Raw genomic sequence first — 6632 nt, 5'->3', positions numbered from 1 at the left:
ATTATGATTTTCAAATAAAACATCTACGTTCGGGAAAATAGGTCATGCGGATGGATTGTTAAGGTTTATACCGAAAAGGGATGACACCTTTGAAGAGTCAGTAATTGCAGCTATACGTTCCAATTATGAGGAAAAACATGGTGGCAAATATAATAAGTGAATAACCAGTCAGGCTTACCGATATAAAAAGAAAGCTGAAAATGACGACGTCATCAAAGACATAAAGAAAAAATTAAGGGAAAACGACGGAAAAACGCAAAGTACTTTTTCCTTAAGCAATGAGGTATTATTTTATAGTGAAAAAGTGGTTGTACCGCAGACCTTGCAGAAGAAAATCTGACCTGATTTTCATACAGGACACCCGGGTATAAATAGGATGAAGACACTTTTGAGGAGTTATGTTTACTGGTGTAATATGGATGTGGATATTGCATTAACAGTAAACAAATGTAAAGGTTGACTGTAAGCCACCTAGGCACCACCGATAGTTCATAAACCTTGGAAAAAACTGACCATCCATGGTCACGCATTCATCTAGACTTTGCTGGATCGATCGAGGGACAACACTTCCTAATAATAGTAGAAAGTTTTTCCAGATGGCTGGAAGTAAAGCGGGTCAAAACCCAACGACAGATAACACAATAAATTTTTTGCATGAAATATTTGCACATTTTGGGGTACCAAAAATTGTAGTCAAAGATAACGGAACACAATTTACTTCAAGGGTTTTCAAGGATATTTGTGAATCGTTTCAAGTCAAACATATATCTACACCACCGTTCCATCCTTGTCAAATGGATTAGCGGAAAGGTTCGTAGATACGATAAAGCGTTCCCTTAGAAAATCAATATGGACTCCGACGGATAAAGCAATACGACAGTTCCTGCAAATATACAGGATAACTGATAAACCAAATACACCGTCGAAATTATCGCCAGCAGAATAAATGTTTGCGAGAAAAATAAAATCGCCATTTGATAAATTAATACCAAAGCAAGCAGTCGTATATAAAACGACGCACACATCACGTAAAAGGTTTACACCTTGTGATCAGGTATATTTTAAATGTTTTTAAAATAATATGTAATATTGGGGGTCTGGTAAGGTATATAAACGTATCGGCGACTTAGTCTACACGATAAAAGGTCCAAATGGGATACACAAAATGCACCAAAATCAATTGAGAAAACGTCATAGGAAGGGCAACGAACATGATAAACCTGAGGAACAGAATGATCCAATTGATATAGTATACGAAACGTTTAATATTGGATCACTACAGGCCATGTCCGAACCAAGAATATCGGGAAGGAAAAGAAAAGCTATAGGCCCAATGATAATGAACCCCAAAGGAAAAGATATTGAAATCTACACGACTTCAAATCTTGGGAGGGGGTGTTGTGGAGACGCTCCCTAATTAGCATACGTGGGTGAACAAGATATAGATAAAGGTATCAAGTCAGCAAGACCGGCAAGCTGTGTTCGAACGCCAGATAGGCAAGACGCATGTGCCGGTTGCTCCATGAAAGACTTTAACACGCCCACTGCCGGACAATTTTCCAACTGCAGTACAACTACACCTTTGTAAATATGTATTATCTTTTCGTCTTAATATATTTTTTTTTACCTTTACTTTCTGCGTTCGTGTTGTAATTGATACAGACACAACAATAATAAAAATGATCCTGGCACAAGCAAGTCCATTAAAATTGCTCTTGAATGCTTGCACAAATTCACAATTAAACTACTTTACACATCTCCCGATAGCTCAACCGGTAACAAGTAAAGCTGATTAGGTTTAGATTTGAGTCTTTATGATGTTTCTGAAGTTTTTTTGTTTCTTCTCAATTTACGTCTATATCATTAATCTACATTAGCTAGTACATGCCTAATGAGCTGATATTCTATTTGCATTATTCGAAATCCCAATATCAAACGTAAAGAAAAGTAGGTGCAGGCAATAGCCGTTACACCGAGTAAAATCAAATCATAAATTGAACTTGCCATGCGTAAGTGGATATTGATTACTGTTTATTCATGCGAAAATTTACAATTATGGATCATACATTACCTACTTTTTATACATCTTACGATAGCTGAAACTGTAACAACTAACGTAGCGTTATTAGTTTTAGTTTCGAGTCTATATGATGTCACTCAAGTCAGACTGATTTATATTTTATGTTTTATTTCATTACTATACATTAGGTAAATTAAGGAGCTAGCAATCACTTGCATATATCTAAAACCGGGGATCGAATATAAGAAAATGTGTCAACAGTGCTTATGTCACCGTTGAAATGTGTTGTCATATACTACCTTAATGATTTTAATATAGATCTTAACAACTACCTAACAATGAGCGTTTTGTTAATTTACGAAGAGGGCATTTAATTTGTGTAAATCGTGTCGGACAATATCATTAACAACAATGCTAGTTCTGAAAAGCGGGGGTATATATATATATATATATATATATATATATATATATATATATATATATATATATATATATATTACTACTTAAACGTACTGATTGTTGTATCACGTCAATTTAGGGCATCTAAACTAGCACAAATCCCGCGTTAGTTTTTAAATTAACATAATGGCTGTCCATAAAGAGCACGCTTAATCACAATACCACAGTGCCTTTCTATGCGTCGTTTATTTAAATTATGACCGCTACTAGATACACTCATCATTTTTTTATTTTAAAATAGTGTATTTTGGCTAAATATTTGCAGGTTACTTTACATTAGTAAAGCTGGGGAAGTCGGCTTATATAGTGACTGCGTAACAACTATTACTTTCTTATATTGGAAAATTATAGATACCTACTCTAAGGATTCTGCGCGTGTAATTTTGTTGCGATTTTTGTGCAACTTTACACTACACATATCCGTAATTTACATTGTTAAATACCAGTAGCAATTGGAAATAAAGGGCAATTGGAAACAATGCAGAATAAAGCGCGAGTAGATACACCACCTACAATTCTCATATGTTTACCCATCCTGTACTAGCCGGGCTCAACGTTGCTTCACTTCAGTGATTTGACGAGAATCGATGTTTAATTTTTCCACGGATATATATATATATATATATATATATATATATATACATATATATATATGTATATATATATATATATATATATACTTTTTTAAGCTTTAGTGAATACAGAGCATTACATGATTTTTTTTGCTAGAGACACGAATCGTCCTACCTACTTCATCAGATATTCTGTATTAAAACTTGATAAAGATTTAATACCAAATATCTCATAAAGCAGGTAAGACAATTCGTCTACGACTGCTGAAATCAACTGCAATGCTCTGTATTAACTAAAGATAAAAACGTAACTATTGCATTTAACTCTTCTGCATTATTCAGAATGTACTTCTGTTTACATATATTTATGAACGTGTATGTATATCCCATAAAATTTTAAAGGCCACCGACATGCAAAATATTGTTCACATATAAAACATAGCTTATAATATTTTTCTGTTCATGTGATTTTTCTTACAAAACTGTTCATTTGTAAATTAAATGTATATTAGGCTTAATTAAATTCTTTCTTCCGTCGTACGGAGTTTTGTTCGAATCGTTCTGGTATATGTTTACTTGCATATATTTACTTTTACTTATTCGGTGTGAAGAGGAGAGAACATGATCAGGTAAAAATCATATCTCCTTTAGAATATACCGAATATTTAATTTAAAATTCTGATCCACTTGCTTTTTTACTTACAAATTGGATGCATGTTTACGTGTGTCAAAAAACGTTCGGATTTATTTGACGATACTTTATATAAAAAAAATCATTGTAAAAACGTTTTCCAAGTCACACCATCGCTTCAAGTTGTTTACAGTAATTGATCATTTCTCATTAGACTGCACACGTTTATATTTGTTCGTATTTATTTTAATATTACGTAGTGTATTTGCGGGAAATTTTAAAACGCCCTTGAGCACAATGTTTGATTTAATAAAATGAATTTCCGAATAAACTAATTACAATAATCGCATGCAACTCGCATGAATGTTCCTGTTATTTTGCCAAAAACACGACATGAATGATGGGGAATCGTGTGAATATTTGATGGTAAATATGATCGTATATTCTTACAGATAAAATGATGTAAATATGCCTGGGAAAAACAGAAAATATTGTTTAATAATAAAATAAAAGTTTTTAAAAACTAAATATATGATTTTTTTTTTAAATTAAAACATGTAAAAATTAAGTAAATATTAATGTAATATTGGCAAGGTGAAATATACAATATAAAATAAGAATGGGAGAAATTGTATATAGCCATAAATTGATTAAAAACGAAAAAATATAATAAACAGGATGGAGCATATCTATATATCTATAAAAGTGAACGTGTCTATCTGTCTGTCTGTGTACATTTCCCTACGCAATAACTCTGTCAATTTTTAGTCTATAGACTCGAAATTTGAAATACCGGGTACTGAGATTTGGGAAAATCGATGTGACGGGTGTCAGCCAGAAATTTGGTTGTCAAGGGGTCAAATTTCAACGATTTAACCTTTAAGAACTCTACTAAACTCCTCCGACAATTTTGGGTCTAGACACTTGAAATTTTAGATATAGGTTCCTTGAACCTGGATCTAATTTAATAAAGGGATTTGAGCCCGAAACTATAAATTTTAAAGGGTCATAATAGGGGTCAAATTAAAAAAAAATTACTCTTTTTTTTTGCTTAGCATACACCTCCAAACACCCGGGCAACGTCGGGCTGAAATGCTAATATAATATAAAGTTACATAAAGGTAATTTAGCATGAATAATATTCTTAACCGCAATAAAAAGAAAAGTAAGCAGGCAAACATATTTATGAATATATGCTTGAATATTTGAATATGTTTATATATAAGTTTGCTATATAGAGATGCCCCCAAAATAAAATCCATGTTAATTCCGAACTTCAACAATGGTAAACGATTTTAAATTTAATCCAGAAAATGTTTAGGTTAAAAAAAAAAGTACTGTTATCGTGAATACTTTTGGATTGTTTACAAAAATATATAACATTTTTAACAACAAAAATAGTAAAAAGAGTACGTCAACAGAAGGGTTACCATTTTACTAACCAAATTACGTGAGCATAGACTGTATTTTTCCGTAATCTTTACAATTCTCAATATAACTTTATCATGGATGAAGTAGGGAATGTCTAAAGGAGTCCGCATCGCACTCTATCACACATTTCTGCCGCCATACTAAAATCTAGGAGCACATCGGACGAATCTGTGTTTCTGTGCACATTATATAAGTGGAACAACACTTTTTTTTATTTTTGTATTTAAATTTATATATCATTTTATGTTTACAGATATATGTTATCGTATAAAATAAAAAAATATACGATCTCATTAGAGAAATGACTGTAGTTGTTATATCTGGTTGACCATAGTTAAGACAATTCTTTACAGTAACCCCCTCTACACACAATATATTAATTTATTTATTCCAGCGTACTTGTAGAGATATATTATTATACATATTTGGATATGCACATGGGTATGTGTACGTGTGATGTAGTGAACCTTCTGCTACAACGCACTTTTTTATCGCTTAATTACCTTTGATTAAATGTTGTTTTATGTCTTTTGTGATATATATTAAATTTCATTCTGTTCGATACAATATACGTTAGTCACAAGTAGGCAATGCGTTACAATGGTCTTGTTCCACAGTGAACTTTTGTTACATCGAGGTTAAATCCAGTTTTAGTTCTGTAACTGAGGTTTCAACTAATAATCTGACGTAAATCCATGTTAAATGCCATCTTTTTCAGTCACATGAAAAAAATATTGAATGTCTTATAATCAGTGTTTTAAATAGTATTAGCAATAGATTAACGCGTTCAAAATATATTTGATCTCATTTTCCCGATAGCATCGGTTAGAAAACTATGATGCGACAACACTACGTTTAGAACAAAATAAATGCCGCATATTAGTAAATTGCCTGTTTATCTACAATAAAATTAACTTGATATAATTTTGAAAAATTCGCAATGGTCAGTTGAATCTGAATATTGATTACGAAATGTAATTTAAAAAAAATACGTAAGTCTTTCTAAACATTCAACGCACAAATGTAAATAATGCTAACGGAAATAAATCACTTCTCATCTGTGTAAATTTGAAGAAACTTCTTTATATTCACACAATGAATAATACTTGAAAAGGTGTATATTCTTTCGTTATAATGAATGGGACAATGGAAATGTTGATTAAAAACTGAGTTTGTATTTAAATTCCGCAATAACCTTTGCATTGAGGCAATAACCCACTCGTTATTTTGATGGTTTAGTGTTATTGAAGCTTAAAAACAGACACTCAAATTCTATTGGAAAAGAGGGTTGTGAGATTTAATATGCTAATTAAAAAGAAATATTTTAAAGTCTACTTTCGTTTAATGTAGAAACGCTGAATATTATACGATCAATGTCAACTCCCTGTTATTAAACGCATAACGCTTTAAAATTCATGTGGCAGCAGTTTTAGTAAATGTGTTTCAATAAATAAGCAATTACATAAAATCATGGTGCCATAACACACAACATTTTTTCTAAGTGCATAATGCGATTATG

Source organism: Euprymna scolopes, chromosome 4 (assembly GCF_053919585.1).
Source record: "Euprymna scolopes isolate OS-2025 chromosome 4, ASM5391958v1, whole genome shotgun sequence".
Classification (NCBI taxonomy): Eukaryota; Metazoa; Mollusca; class Cephalopoda; order Sepiida; family Sepiolidae; genus Euprymna; species Euprymna scolopes.
The sequence above is the reverse complement of the archived record's forward strand: the minus strand, read 5'-3'. Positions refer to the sequence as shown.